The sequence below is a fragment of the Cydia strobilella genome, chromosome 14 (assembly GCF_947568885.1).
Source record: "Cydia strobilella chromosome 14, ilCydStro3.1, whole genome shotgun sequence".
Classification (NCBI taxonomy): Eukaryota; Metazoa; Arthropoda; class Insecta; order Lepidoptera; family Tortricidae; genus Cydia; species Cydia strobilella.
In genome coordinates this window covers 11,405,548-11,421,195 of record NC_086054.1, presented here as the reverse complement: position 1 = coordinate 11,421,195, position 15,648 = coordinate 11,405,548, and the positions used below count along the sequence as shown (strand labels likewise).

Below are 15,648 nucleotides of genomic sequence, written 5' to 3'. Positions count from 1 at the left end.
TCTAGCTCCGTTAGAATAGAATTGGGACCTACCTCTATTCTGCTGGTAAGGCCTCGTTGCTCCTCGGGCAGACGCAGGTTGGAAGCCACGTCCCGTGCCTCGCTGTCGGCTGCTGGACCCGTACCTTGCCGGTTGCTGGCCGATCTGCCACGGTGTCCCCTAGAGTATGAGGATGATGGACCCCTGAAATATCTCGAATTATAATTATGATGACGTTCCATTGTCAAAACTCCTTCAGACGTACTTGGAGCGGGCCGGTCGTAATCGATGGCAGCTTGAACTGCATCTTTTAGGGTGGTAAAATTCCGCGCAGCAATTATGGTGCTGAGTCTGCGATTTCGCAGCCCATCAGCAAAACTCTGTATAGCCTGGCGTTCATTTACCTTATAATTATCGACATTATCGCCCGCCTGCGACAAAGTAAGATCGACAAACATTTCTGCTAGTTGTGTACCATAGTCATCGATAGACATTTCGTTTTGTCTTAAACTTAAAAGTTGTTTCTGTAAACTTGGCACAGACTTTTTTGGTAAAAACTAACTTTTCATGTCTGTGATTAAAGCCTCAACGGTAGCATATTGCGGCAGCAACTTTAGTTTAGCTGACTGAGAAAGCCTACTTTTTATATTTCATAACATTCCTCATACACGCTGGCCGGTTTGGGCTACTTTTTATGACGAATGTTATTAGTTTAATTTTTGAATCATTATCGAAAAGTGATTGATAATATTCAATACCGTCAATTAAACTCTTTATGTCGTTGATATCATCTGTCATTACTGGCAATAAACTCAAAGCCGTTTTTAGGTTAAATTTCTCCATTTCGGACATATTTGTTTCACTACACAATTCTAAAATTTCTGCTTACAATGCGTCAAACTGACTACAAAAATTATTTATAGATATAAGATCTTCTTCTTTTATACTCTCTTTACTTTCTTCTAAACTATCCAAAATACTAGAATAATCAGCATGCACAGCTTGTGCTTCAATCAACTTATTTTTAACAATTTGTCCTACCCTTCTCTTAGGACCGATTTTAATTAAATATTTTCTTATAACAGTTAACTGCTCAATTAAATCTAATAATTTATCTGCCATACTAATTCATAATTAAAATTAAAAGATATATTCGCCTTAAGCTATGCTACGTGATATGCTAATTATAAACCAATTAAGTTCTTATCTTACTCATTGTCCGGTGAGTAGGTACAGACGGCTACACATGGCACAGACGGTTAAAACGCGCACAACACTTCATTGCACTTTCTTTTACGACGCTATTGTTCATTGAACTGTATATAGTTCGTATTCCGCTAAAGTTCAAACACGTATTACGTAGTTAAACCTCGTTTTCCGATTTCGGCGTCCGGCGAAAAATTGAGCTCCTCAATGCGTGCCCGCGTATCTCCTCGCGTATCCACCTTTTGTGGCCTTTTCTATAAAAGTAGTATGCAGCACCCAAGCATATGACACCTAAGATGCATACCACCACGACGAGCAGAGTGTTTGTGGTATTTATACTCTTAACCACCTCGGCGCTGTTGCTGGAGCCCCCGGCAGCATTCTGGGCTAAGACGACCTCTTCTTTTGTTTGCGTTGACCCCATTTTCGTTCCGCACTTATAATTTCATATTTTTAATGAGTCCCATTATAAGCACAGTATATAATTTGTTTGTCACCGCGAAAGATTTATTCCTTGATAATATTAATTTACACTTTCGCGCGCGGTAGTCACGGTCGCGGTAGGCAGCGCGCAAAGCGCTGCGATGGCAGGATCGCCATATGAGGATGGAAGTCGGGAGACGTATTGATACAACCAGATTCTAAATAAGACTACTCTTCATAAGGCCATCGATTATATATCATTGGAAACACTTACATAAGCATCTACACACTACAACTGTATAAACCACTAATTTCGCTGCAAATTTGTCGTCCTCTGTTTACCTCATAATATTAATACTAGTGGCTCTGTGAGCTGTAGACCTCGCGAGCAAGAGCTAAAAACTGAATAAATGTATGGCTCCGTCGTTTAGAAGAATTTAGAGAATCAAATTTGACAAAAAAACAACTATCGAACCTGCTTATAAAATTCGGGAATCGGTTTAGAAATGCGACCTGTAGAATAGAACATACGATACAATTTTTCGCTAACAGGCCAATTCAAACGTACACTGATATCAGAATAACATCTAACTGATGTCATTTAGTTATCGTGAATTTCGCTCGTTATTGTCCGTACATGTATTGGCGCAAGCGAGACGCACGATGCCTATTAAATAACATGGTTAAAATATCATTCTGATGTCAGTGTACCTTCGAATTAGCCTGTAAGCTGCAACCGAGTAGCATTGGGCGCTCTATATTCTCAGTGTGCTGGGTTTGCCAGTTTTTTTTCAATCTTTTATCCTCCTCGAGTCGAGTCGCTGTTGGGCGCAGGTCTTTAAAAGGAAACGCCAAACATAAATTTTAATTACTATATTTCCACTTCCTTGATTATGTGCCAAAGGTTACCGTTAAACTGACTTTTCTTAATCTACCTACATGTTCAAAAATCTAAATGTACGCTTTGTATCGTACATACTGCCAGCGCAAAAGGTTACATGAAAAAGAATAAAAAAAACATACTAATAAATTGTTGCTCTTATTGACAACTTTCTAAGTGCTTAACGTCCATTACATGCATCAGGAGCTAAGCAATTATACAATGTCTTTATTTATACTTATGCAAACATTTTTATTTTTATATTAAAACTAAGCTATATTATGGACTGACAATAGAGCTCTGATTAATACCCTTTGTTAACTACATGTTGAAATTTTAATTTTTAATATTGTATAGATTTAATCAGTCTCAATTGGGAGTACAGATATCTTATGAATGCTAGTTCTGATTATAGAACCTTTACTGGTTCTGATGGAAAGCGCTCTTACTTTCCCATCCGGACCAGGGAAAGTTTCAACTACCCTGGCCATCGGCCATTTCAAGAGCGCAATATTATCATCCCTGAACAGCACTAGCGCACCTATTTTTATATTATTACTTTCAGTACGCCATTTCGGACGATTCTGTAACTGTACAAGGTATTGCTTGTGCCATTGTTTCCAGAAGTTTTGCACCATTTGAGTGCATTGTTGCCAGAATTTCAAACGATTAGTTGGTACATGAGTGCAATCACTCTGAGTATGAAAGCAATGAGTCACCAGTCAAAAAATGGCCCGGGCTTAAATAAGGCATTTCAGTTGGGTCAGTTGTAGGCGAAGCCGTTAAGGGTCTTGAATTTAGAAGTCCTTCAATTTGAATGACCACAGTATTCAAACATTCATATGTCAAAACGGTTGTGCCAACAACTCGCTTCAAGTGATGCTTGACGCTTTTGATTCCAGCCTCCCAGAGTCCACCGAAAACAGGGCTGTAACTCGGTATAAACTTAAATTATATTCCCAGTTCCGCTGTATAGTTTAAAACTGCTTGCTGGTGGTCTACAGTAGACTGCAATTTATACAATTCAACCAACTGGTTGCTGGCGCCTTTGAACGTGCTTGCATTGTCACAATACACAACTGAAGGCTTATTTCTACGCAAAATAAATCTTTTAAATGCGTTTAAAAACGCCTCTGTAGTCAAATCCGATACCAATTTAATATGGATAGCCTTTGTTGTAAAACATACAAACAATGCAATGTACGCCTTATACAATATAGGTTTTCTTACACGATACATTTTTATAGTGAATGGGCCACCATAATCTATACCCACTTTCTTGAATGCTCTACAAGGGTTTACCCTATCATAAGGAAGAGAACCCATCAGTTGTTGGGCTTGCTTCGCTTTTAGTTTGAAACAAGTTATACATTTGTAAAGTACATGTGTTACTTCTCTTATTCCGCTTATTATATGATATGTCAAGCTTAAGCTATTTAGCACAAGCTTTGCTCCAGAATGCAACAATACCCTATGCTCATTCTCAATAATGTAATGGGTAATATTTGAGCCTTTTGCCAATATAATTGGGTGCCTTTGTGAGTAAGGCAAATTTGCACGCTGGAGCCTTCCACCAACGCGGAGAAGGTTCATTGAACACAGGAATGGATGCAACGCATCGAGTTTTGATTTAAAAGGCTTATTAGCCTTTAAGGCATTTATCTTTTCATTAAAATGCTTATGCTGCTCATACCTAATGATTGCCAATAAAGACTTTTTCAATTCACGAGGCGTTAGACAATCCGTTTTCTTGTCTGAATATTTTTTTGTAAAGCAAGCTTTACAATTATCTATGAATCTATAGCACCATGCTATAATTCTTTTCATTTTTGTTATGTTAGAACAAGTTTTGAACAACGTTATATCGTCATCCTGAGAAACAGTCACTAGACTAACCTTTAATTCTGGTATTTCTCCTGGCATTATTTTTTCGTCAACAGCAGGCTTATAATCTGCGTTTATTATGGACCGCGAGCCAGGCGCAAATTTCGTTAGTCATCGCCTCCCGGGCGAAAACTCGTATAGCGGTTAACGGCTATGTATGATGAACCCTCGTGAACGTCAGCTGCCGCTCCGTTGGTGGGTTGAGAAATGGCAGCTTCCGAAACGCGTAACACGGTCTTTCCACCGCGATACAACCGGCTGACGATTTGTTTTATTAACAATAGCATCTAAACTATCATCTGACAAAGTATCAAACGGGAGGAGATGACGCCGATGCCTAAAAATAATTTTCTTTTTTACATGTTCATGTGACCAGCTGACGGTCTTTCCACAGCGATACAATCGGCTGACGATTTTCTTTATTCACAATAGCATCTAAACTATCATCTGACAAAGTATCAAGCGGGAGGCGATGACTAAATTTTTTTTATAGACTATTTGCTGCCATTCCTCAACCCACCAACGGAGCGGTAGCTGACGTTCACGAGGGTTCATCATACATAGCCGTTAACCACTATACGAGTTTTCGCCAGGGAGGCGATTGGTCATGGGAATCTGTTCCTGGCCCGCGGTCTATTAAAACTGAGGGCCCGTGAAACCATAATGCATTATGCTGTAAAGTGTAGTGTGTAGAAGGGTTTAAGTGGAAGCGCCACATAAATCAGATGTTAAGTTGTGCTTTACAAATTGTCCAACTGTTCCTTCTCTCACATTGGTCACTTTCCCAACTTGTTCTTTTACTCTTCTTTTGACTATATCAGGGAGCTTGTAATTAGATGACTTCAAGAGGCAAAACCAGGTCTCCGCCTTTCTCCCGCTCACTTCAGTCCATTTTAGGGTCTCTTTAGCTCTTTCTTCATCTTCTGAGCCAGATTGCTCGTCTTCTACAGGTGTGGCCTCGACATCCTTGGCATAATCGTCCCCACTGATGGAGAATTGGGGTGTTAGTGTGTTGCCTGTTCCGAAGACCCAAGCGACCATCACAGCATTTAACCCGACATCACTGAGACTACTCTCCAGGGTGAATCGGGCATTTTGAGATCGTTTATGACCCAGTAGGGACCCAAAGATATGAACCCAGTGGAAGAAGTTTGGGTTCACCACAGAGGAGTACGCTGTTCTTTCTACGAGACCCAGATCTGATTGGTAAGGAAAATAAGAGTTAACTTCCACAGATTCTTGCCCAGGATGAGTTATGCGAAGGACTTCGTCAGCTATCGGTTCATAAAACACCCAGTCCATAAAGTCATATGGATTAGAGGATAATATCTTCATTGCAAAGCCAAAAGTGGTTAGCGCGACACAGTCTTTGTGGCGGCTACCCATAGTACCAATTTTGAGGACTCCAGCTGGGTGGGATTTAAAGTAATAAAAGTACATGTCTAAAGCTGCAATTAGCTTTAGATAATTAGGATCTTTAGTCCAGGACGAAAAAGAACCCCCCCATCCAGAGCATGGCAACTCCTTTAAGCCTGCTGCAACAACTTGCATGTCAATCCTACCTTCTACGATTAAGCGATACTCATTAGTCATTGTCTTGGATAGTCTATATACAGAGACGATACAAATAGCTAGTGCTATATCGGTGACTTTACTCATGTCCCCTGTTGCTGACTTATCGGCAGGGGTGTAATCTGCCCCAAGATCTATAGTTATAAGATCCCAGGGGCATATTTCCCGGTCAGGAGTACCCAAGACAATACCAAAGGACGCCCACTCAGCCGACGGCTTCGCCTTTATATAGGTATTTAACCCCACTTCATACAGAAAAGAGAGAGCCGCATCTAATGACAAAGTCATATCTTTTAGTCCTTGCCATATTACTTTCCTTAGTTCACCCCCTGTTACAAGGCTCTTCTTTATTGCTGCAGTGGGTTTCTTCCCTTTATTGTTCTCGAACCAAGCGGATGGATATTGAAATTCAAGACTGGGAATCACATAGTCAAAGACTACGCTCTTTTTGGTCTTGATGTGTGTGGTTTGAGTGCGTGTAGTTATAGAGGAGTCAATACCAGGAACTACCTACGTGGTAGATGTAGAAGGGTTTAAGTGGAAGCGCCACATAAATCAGATGTTAAGTTGTGCTGATGAACTCGAAGAGTTATGTTAGTTTTAAGTTTCTTTAATTAAGGATATAATATAAGACAACACAAAAAATAAGTGGAGGAGAGTGTGAGAAACGGAACGTTCTTCCTCTCTGACACATCTCTAGCGCCGACTGTCATGGCTACCGAACTGTAAAAGTATATATACTGAATAAAAGCTAGTTAATTAATTTAGACTCTTATTTCAATATATAATAAGGTGAGGCTCCAATCCTCTTGACAGGCAATCTGCCGGGTTGACAGAAGTATTTATGTAATGCCATGAAAAATCCTTGGTATGGTCATTAATAGTTTTGATCCTATTAGCTACATACACGTTAAGTTTTACTGGATCGATTTTTAGCCAAGAAAGCACTATTTGAGAATCCAAATATAGATACACACTTGCATTAAATTTTAATTTTATAATATCATACACCTTGTGCGCTAGTATTGCTAATAGCAAAGCGCTATTTAGCTCTGCGCGTGGCGTGGTTAGTTTCTTAATTGGGTTCACGCGTGACCTTGAGCAAAGCAAGTTCACTGTAACCTTGTGGTTATTATCAATAAGTTCAATAACTCTCAAATAAATGCAACATCCATAAGCAAGATTAGAACCATCGGCAAATCCAAAAATGTCGATAGATTTTGCATTTTGTGTATCCATATTTCGATTTATTACAATATCTGGCATTTGTATTAAGTTGTTAGCGAAAGCTCTAAACTCTTCGTTGAGCCTGGTTGGTAATGTGGAGTCCCAAGTTGGGACGTCAAGCCAAATTTGCTGCATCAAGAGCTTTGCCTTTAACACAATGGGTCCGGCCAAGCCCAGCGGATCAAACATTTTGCTTATAAAGCTCAATGCCTTTCGCTTTGTATAATGTTCAAGCATCCCCTGCTTGGGAGAACTTATTATAAGTGTATCTTCAGATAGGTTGCACTTAAGACCTAATGTGCGTACAAAATCAGTTTCCTTATTTTCAGAAAAATTGACCTCTTTACTCTTCATTTTACAATTTGATGGAAGGCCGTACAAGAGCGAACTATCATTTGCACTCCATTTATGTAGGCTAAAGCCGCCTAATTTTAACAATTCTATTAACTCATCACGAGTTTTCATTACAAGTTCCTTGTCGTTACAAGCTATATTAGCATCATCAACATATGTGTTGTGAAGCAACACGTCTGCAGCCAGGGGAAAACGCTCCTTATATCTATAGACCAGTTCGAGTAAGCATCTGCAGTCTAGAAAGCTACTACTTTTGAGACCATAGGTCACGGTCTGAAGCTGCAAGCATTGTATTTCTTTATCGGGGGTGTCCCTCTATAAAATATTTTGTAACGGACGATGTGATGGATCGACTAAAACTTGTCTAAACATTTTACGTATGTCGCAGTTTAAAACATATTTGAACAATCTAAATAGAATTAGAATGCTGAATAAATCATTTTGCACAACAGGGCCATTTAGAAGTACGTCATTTAATGAAACTTTGCTTAGGCTTTGCATTCCTCCGTCGAAAACAATTCTAAGAGGTGTACTTGCACTTTTAATATTAATCACAGGGTGATGGGCCAGAAAATATGTGGCTTGTTTGTCCAAATCATATTGTGAAATTGGAATGCAAATCGCATGGCCTAACTCTAAATACTCATCAATAAAGGCCTTATAGCCTCTATATAAAAGAGGATCTTTGGCAAGCCTAATTTCCAAATTTTTAAACCTTTTTAAGGCGCATGTGAGTGAATCCCCAATTTTATCTCTTTAACATCTTGCTTTAGCGGTAAAGCCACCTGAAATGTTTTATTTTTAAGCACAACTGACTGAAGCCTGACTTTTTAGACGATGGGGTACAAAAAATCGGGTGCACCGCACACCGATGCTCCGCCACACGGTGACGTTGCGACTTGCGACTTGCGTGGATGCTGCAACAGCTTACACACTGTGCGATTTTTCGCCAATAATGTAATGGCAAAATTAAAGTCACTGGAGTTTAACGTCCACGGACGTCGACGATTTGCCGACCGCGAAACACACTGTGTCCACGTAGCGTTGCTAACCGCGTCAATGCACTGCACTGTAAACATCAGGCCCATAAGTCCAATTATTCTTTCTTCTTCTCCTTGAAGGAGCAATGATTCGAAGGACCAATGTTGGGCGCAGGTCTGTCTATCTGTTTAAAAAAATTCGTTGAAAAAGTTACTTCTCTGCCTTTTGTTCTCCCTACTTATTGTGGTGCCGAAAAATGTCAAATCCTTAATCCTTTGGCAAATCCAAGGCTTGTTTTTCTAAATGGAATGCCCTAAGAGTGTACTGATCAAGTTTTCGCTGTAAGACAGTCAAAATTAGCAAATCCCATCCCAATCCCATAGCAAATTTTATAGAAATTCCGAATCAATGTTTAGCTCGGCGAATGTTCTGTATTCTGTACACCACACTGTAGCGTATAAACACTTGCTTTGCACAGCAAAGCACACTTTAAAGTATATGAGCTCCACACACCGTAGGTAGACAACTACCAGCAAAAAGTCTGACCTTTCAACAATGAGCACTGCACATTGGCCTAAAATAAATAATTGTAACTAGGCTCACCTGACTTTTTAGACGATGGGGTACAAAAAATCGGGTGCACCGCACACCGATGCTCCGCCACACGGTGACGTTGCGACTTGCGTGGATGCTGCAACAGCTTCCACTCGCAGAAGAACAGCTTGGCCCGCGCGAACAGCCGCTTCGGCCACACACACTGTGCGATTTTTCGCCAATAATGTAATGGCAAAATTAAAGTCACTGGAGTTTAACGTCCACGGACGTCGACGATTTGCCGACCGCGAAAGATTTAGATTTATTTATTTCATAATATTAAATTACAATATAAATTATTTTTACACTAATCTATACGAATTTATATTATGATCGTCAAGTGGAAAATAACAATTGATTATAATTATACAAAAACAATACACAACACACTGTGTCCACGTAGCGTTGCTAACCGCGTCAATGCACTGTACTGTAACCATCAGGCCCATAAGTCCAATTATTATTTCTTCTTCTCCTCGAAGGAGCAATGATTCGAAGGACCAATGTTGGGCGCAGGTCTGTCTATCGGTCTAAAAAAAATCGGTGAAAAAGTTACTTCTCTGCCTTTTGTTCTCCCTACTTATTGTGGTGCCGAAAAATTTCAAATCCTTAATCCTTTGGCAAATCCAAGGCTTGTTTTTCTAAATGGAATGCCCTAAGAGTGTACTGATCAAGTTTTCGCTGTAAGACAGTCAAAATTAGCAAATCCCATCCCAATCCCATAGCAAATTTTATAGAAATTCCGAATCAATGTCGAATGTGTAGCTCGGCGAATGTTCTGTATTCTGTACACCACACTGTAGCGTATAAACACTTGCTTTGCACAGCAAAGCACACTTTAAAGTATATGAGCTCCACACACCGTAGGTAGACAACTACCAGCAAAATGTCTGACCTTTCCACAATGAGCACTGCACATTGGCCTAAAATAAATAATTATAACTAGGCTCGCCTGACTTTTTAGACGATGGGGTACAAAGAATCGGGTGCACCGCACACCGATGCTCCGCCACACGGTGACGTTGCGACTTGCGTGGATGCTGCAACAGCTTCCACTCGCAGAAGAACAGCTTGGCCTGCGCGAACAGCCGCACCGGCCACACACACTGTGCGATTTTTCGCCAATAATGTAATGGCAAAATTAAAGTCACTAGGGTTTAACGTCCACGGACGTCGACGATTTGCCGACCGCGAAACACACTGTGTCCACGTAGCGTTGCTAACCGCGTCAATGCACTGCACTGTAACCATCAGGCCCATAAGTCCAATTATTCTTTCTTCTTCTCCTTGAAGGAGCAATGATTCGAAGGACCAATGTTGGGCGCAGGTCTGTCTATCTGTCTAAAAAAAATTCGGTGAAAAAGTTACTTCTCTGCCTTTTGTTCTCCCTACTTATTGTGGTGCCGAAAAATGTCAATTCCTTAATCCTTTGGCAAATCCAAGGCTTGTTTTTCTAAATGGAATGCCGTAAGAGTGTACTGATCAAGTTTTCGCTGTAAGACAGTCAAAATTAGCAAATCCCAATGTTGCACTGGAACATCCATATTTTGCCTTGCCTGCCTTGGATTTGCCAAAGGATAAAAGGAGTTTCATGGTTTTAATTTTAGCGAGGCGATCCAAATTAAAAAAGGCTCTAGGATAATGTTAGTTAGACTTTGAGCCCGGGAAAGCGCAAACGTACGAGCAACCTACAGGCACAGCTAGTTCCCCGAGTCCGAGGTCGACCACTACCCTAGGCAATGTTAACCCCTGCGATTTATGGATGGTGACCGCCCATGCTAACGTAAGTGGAAATTGACTCCTGGAACATGTAAGTTCTTTAGAACGCCAAGTTTTTGTGACGGCGGCGACCGGCACTGATCCCATTATAGGGCCGCTGTAGTTGTCAAATCGGACTATTACTACCAAAGCGCGGATCAACGGGTGGTACACGATTAGGTAGATACACCAAATCGGTAACAGTGCCAACGGAACCATTCACCATAATGGTCAATCAGTAATACGATGTTTGTGCAACAAAAATACAAAAAGTAGCATTTACTGAGTATCGAACCGGGTACCTCTCCCTGCTAGTAAGCGACTGTTTTCCAACTGCGCCATTATATCATTTAGATGATCTGGCGAAATTTGGTTACTTATTCTCGAGTAAGAATTTAAATATCTAATGCAAGCTTTTGATAAACGGGCTCCAGGCCGCTGGCCGTTATAGCGGATTTTGCCCATTCATAAAATCTTTCAGTTGTAATTGCCCTGTTCAATGGCGAATGAAAGCTTATTTGGGTTACAAATCTTTTTATTTTTGGGTTTCCACCAAGACCATCACATGGTCCTTTTCCATGAGCAGTTGCATAAAAATGTATTTCAGTATCGGCGTCAATATCTTCTTTATGGTGACATAGATTTATAAAGTTTAAACGTTTTTTGAAAATTACTATGCTCCATCGGTACTATATATTATATTTTTAACTGATAATCCTTTATCTAGAATTCTAGAAGAATAGAAAGAAGTTAGATGTTAGTGTTATTTTGTCTGAAAACTATAAAATGTAGCCGTCTCGTAGTGTAGACAAGTTATCATAACAATACGTTCGTGTTTTGTTTGATTTCCATCCCTGTAGTAGTTATACAGACGTTAAAATTGTAGCTTGTTCGCTGTTCTCATGGTAAGATTGCACTGAGTCTCGTACAGGGGCGTAGCTAGAGGATTTGGCGCCCGGGGAAGTCGCCAAATTTGCGCCCCCTGAAGACTGACAAGTTTCCCTGCTACTGCCTTTTGCCCATTTTGGCGCCCCCCTTGGATGGCGCCCGGGGCACATTTTAAATCAGGAAGTGTCTCGAATCCCAAAATTGGGCGTATGAAAATTGGACATCATAAGCAGTTGTAGGTAGCTACTTTTGTGACGAATGGCAAGACTGACTGTGTTATTTTTGAGTTATCCTTTTTGCCCTAGTGGCATATCCGTTTTGCCCGACCCCTGCGGGCGGGGACACTTTTTGATTTAAGTGATTTTAATAGAAGTTAAGTAGATTTAAGTTTTAATTTTTTTATAGCTGTTTCAAAAGTTTATGAAACAGCGTACAAATTAAAAGTAAAAAGAGTAATATTTATTACATACTTGTATTTTATTTTTCCATTTTCCCTTAGCATATGCGTTTTGCCCGGACCTCCCCTACGGCTGACGGCACTTAACGCGTGTCGGGTGCACGCCACGTGAATGATACCTTCAATAGGTTTAAATAGTATCACCCCCGTGGCACGCGCACCACCAGAAGTCACGTTTCCACGATTAATTGTATAAGGACATGGCAATTTATGCCCTTCCCAAAGTTTTTAAACTTTTTTATTTGACCAGCTGTTAGGTGGTAACACCATTCGGACCCGTGTACCCGGACGGTCTTTTCTTTTATATTTAGTTTCGACGGGCTGGATAGTGCGCCAATCTTCTGGGGAGAAGGTTATTAGGAACGTCTTTTTGGGCCGCACCATTTGGGTTACTTCCTCTACGTCTACCATATCTGTGTCTGAAAATGAAGATGTACTCGTAGTGTAAGTAGGTGAGGAAGTCCCGCAAGTTTGGTTCAGCCCGAGAACGTCTTGAATTTCGTGCCGGTTCTGCTTGACATACTGGTAGACATATCTGGGGGACACCATGTTGTTCAGTTTCAAGGCTAACTGCTTCCAAATCTCGCTAGTCGGCCCCAAAATGGACTTCGTGGTTCTATGAGATCTTCTTTTGCCAGTATTATGGCATCGGTCATTGCCTGGTGTGGCACTGATGGTTTTCGTGGCATCCTAAAGTATAATTTTTAAAGGTAATTTTCTATAATTAAGTAGGTACTATTTATTTGCAAACCCTCAGTGTTGCATTTCATTGAAAATAATGGTTGGCAAATCTATAGGGAACTCAACTTCACCAATGTGCCCAAAGTCGTCCTGGTAAAATACTAATATAAGAAATATGTTACAATGAACAGAGTCGCCTAAAAATAGTTTTAAAATACAATGATCCAGTATATATATATCCCTACTTACCAGTCCCTAATTTCGCCTAATATTTTTTATGATAATTATACTTAAACTTATTCCCAAGTGTTGAATTACTAAACGCCCATCATGACAATTTTACAGGTATACCTCGTTTTTAGGGTTCCGTACTTCAAAAGGAAAAAAACGGAACCCTTATAGGATCACTAATGCATCTGCCTGTCCGTCCGTCTGTCACGCCTATTTGCTCCGAAACTACTGGACCAATTAAGTTTAAATTTGGCACATATCTAATTCTGTGACCCAAAGACGGCCATGTAACGTCAACAAATAAATTTTAAACATAGGGGACACTTGGGGGGTAAATGAGAAAATTAACAAAACTAAGTTTTCTAAACTCTCAAGGGGAAGGGGTCTCGCCTCCAAAGTCCAATACCTACCCATGTTTAAGGTGCATGCACTAATTAAGGTGAATTTATATACTAGAGACGAATTTTAGCCAACCCTTATTTTTAATGAACTCCCGTCCCTTTCATGCCTTAGAAGAAGGTTCTGGAAACTACATCGGACAAGTACACAAGCCTTTTTTTTTTTAACTACTAACAGTACTAACATTTTCTACCTTACTACACAGACATAAGGTTGAGCAAAATTATCAGTCACAATGCTAATTAATTATTTCTGTATAAAACTGAACTTAACAATTATCTAGTAGGTACAAGTATAAAATTTTAAATCTTACATATAAAATCAAGCAGTTTACATTCAGGTACGTAAGATTGTTACAGGATTGTTTTTAACATTAAATCATATGTGGGCATCAACTGTGCAACGTAAAAGAAACCTTTGCTGGGTGTCCGCAACAAAAAAAATCTGTTGTTATTATTAATAATAATAATAATAGGCCCCCGGGGCAGCTTGTGGCGAGCTGAATGGGAAGTGACGTCCCTTGGGTCCCATACCCCCGAGAGTCGGTCAGGCCCCTCCCTCCGGCTTGCCTTCATTGGCCGGCTGGAGTGAACACTGAGCAGGGGCCGCAGGACGCTCACCTCTGGCTTGCCTTTATCGGCCGTCCAGAGTGGGGTGTCAGAGCTAGTTCGCAGGGTGGAAGTGAAATATGCATAAGACGCGAGTTGGCACAGTGGCTGTGAGTGTTTACAGCCACTGGGTAGAAAGCGGTGCACACCTCTCCACACCCTGAGCCACTCACGCGATGTTGTCCCCTTGTCGCTCCGTGCGAGCGGCCGTTTTCGGGGACCCATATTGTGAGTTGGCGAGTCATCACCTGTCCATTTTTTTCGTGTTTTTAAACATAGATTGGGGTAGGTGCCATAGTATTTCCATAGACCCGGTAACCAGTACACTAACATCTCAACACAATAGCCTAGTTTATTTTGTTTCTTATCATTGCAATAGTCCTGCACTAACCTGGGCTTGTCCTTGGGTGCACTACTATAGTGCATACAGGGATAATCGCCGGTTGGTGTCACATCACCTTTTAGAGTAAATTGTCTTTTTACAAGGGGCCTCTGCGTGTTGGCTTCGGCCCCACGCACGCCTTCCAAATGTCCGGGACCCCATGGTCCCGAGATTATGTAAAGGACAAACATAATAATAGTCACTTAAAATAATGTAAAAAACTAGACTAACGAAAAGAGAGCCATGGCTCCATTTTGTGAATTGTGTGGCCATTTATTTCGGTTGATTGTGCATCTAGTTGTTATTTTATTATTATTACACTTTTCTTTTATTAATAACAACTGGACTGGTATTGTTAAAAAGTGAAAAAAATTAACATATTTTTTTATTTATTACGCTTTTTAACAATACCAGTTGTTCGAATACATCATCACTCATTTTTCTTCTGTGAGGTCTCATACATCCCTGACTCACCAGCACACCAGCAAACAATAAATCCGTGAAATCGAATCGTCGGCGTCAGCGGCGTTGCGTTCATAGCCATAGATAAAATAATGTTCGTCGTTTTTGTTCAACATTGACACTAGTCAGACATAAGGCGCGGCACGCACTCTGACCAAAGAAGAAAAAAAGGTCGCGCATGGCTAGCAGGCGCCTCTATCGGTCAAATTCGGCAATACAAGCTTCATTCGTTCATTTCATTTTGTTTGACTGGTAATGTTGGCTAAACTTAATCACAAAGTATTTTGCATTTTGAAATGAATATTAAAAACGCAAAATACATCTCGAAAGTTATTTTTCAAATAAAATACAAAATAGGTATTTTGCATTTTGTATTTGCATTTTAAATAGAAGTATTTCAAATAAATCGCATATCTGCAGTTGTTCATGTATTTTATATAGGTACAACATGAAAAATAATAAAATAGTATAAAATGATAACACAAATTTAATTTTAAATATGTCTTTGATATGCGACTTACGGGGTTTTGATATGCGTTTTCACAAAAAAAGTCATATACCGCAAAATCAGGTAACTCTAGGCCACAACTTACAACTATGGTCCAAAATCAAGTTCCAGTAAAATATGTTTGGTAGTCGGGGTTTGGTGTGCATACTAAGGTGTTGGGATTGTTACAAATAA

At 40.3% G+C, this 15,648-nt stretch overlaps 1 long non-coding RNA gene across 1 annotated transcript; it reads left to right on the top strand.

Annotated features, from left to right (window-relative positions):
* Positions 1-5,003: 5,003 nt before the first annotated feature.
* Positions 5,004-7,912, top strand: LOC134747211 (uncharacterized). Its single transcript, XR_010128303.1, has 2 exons — positions 5,004-5,054; positions 6,737-7,912. It is a non-coding gene; the product is annotated as an uncharacterized LOC134747211 (long non-coding RNA).
* Positions 7,913-15,648: the final 7,736 nt, after the last annotated feature.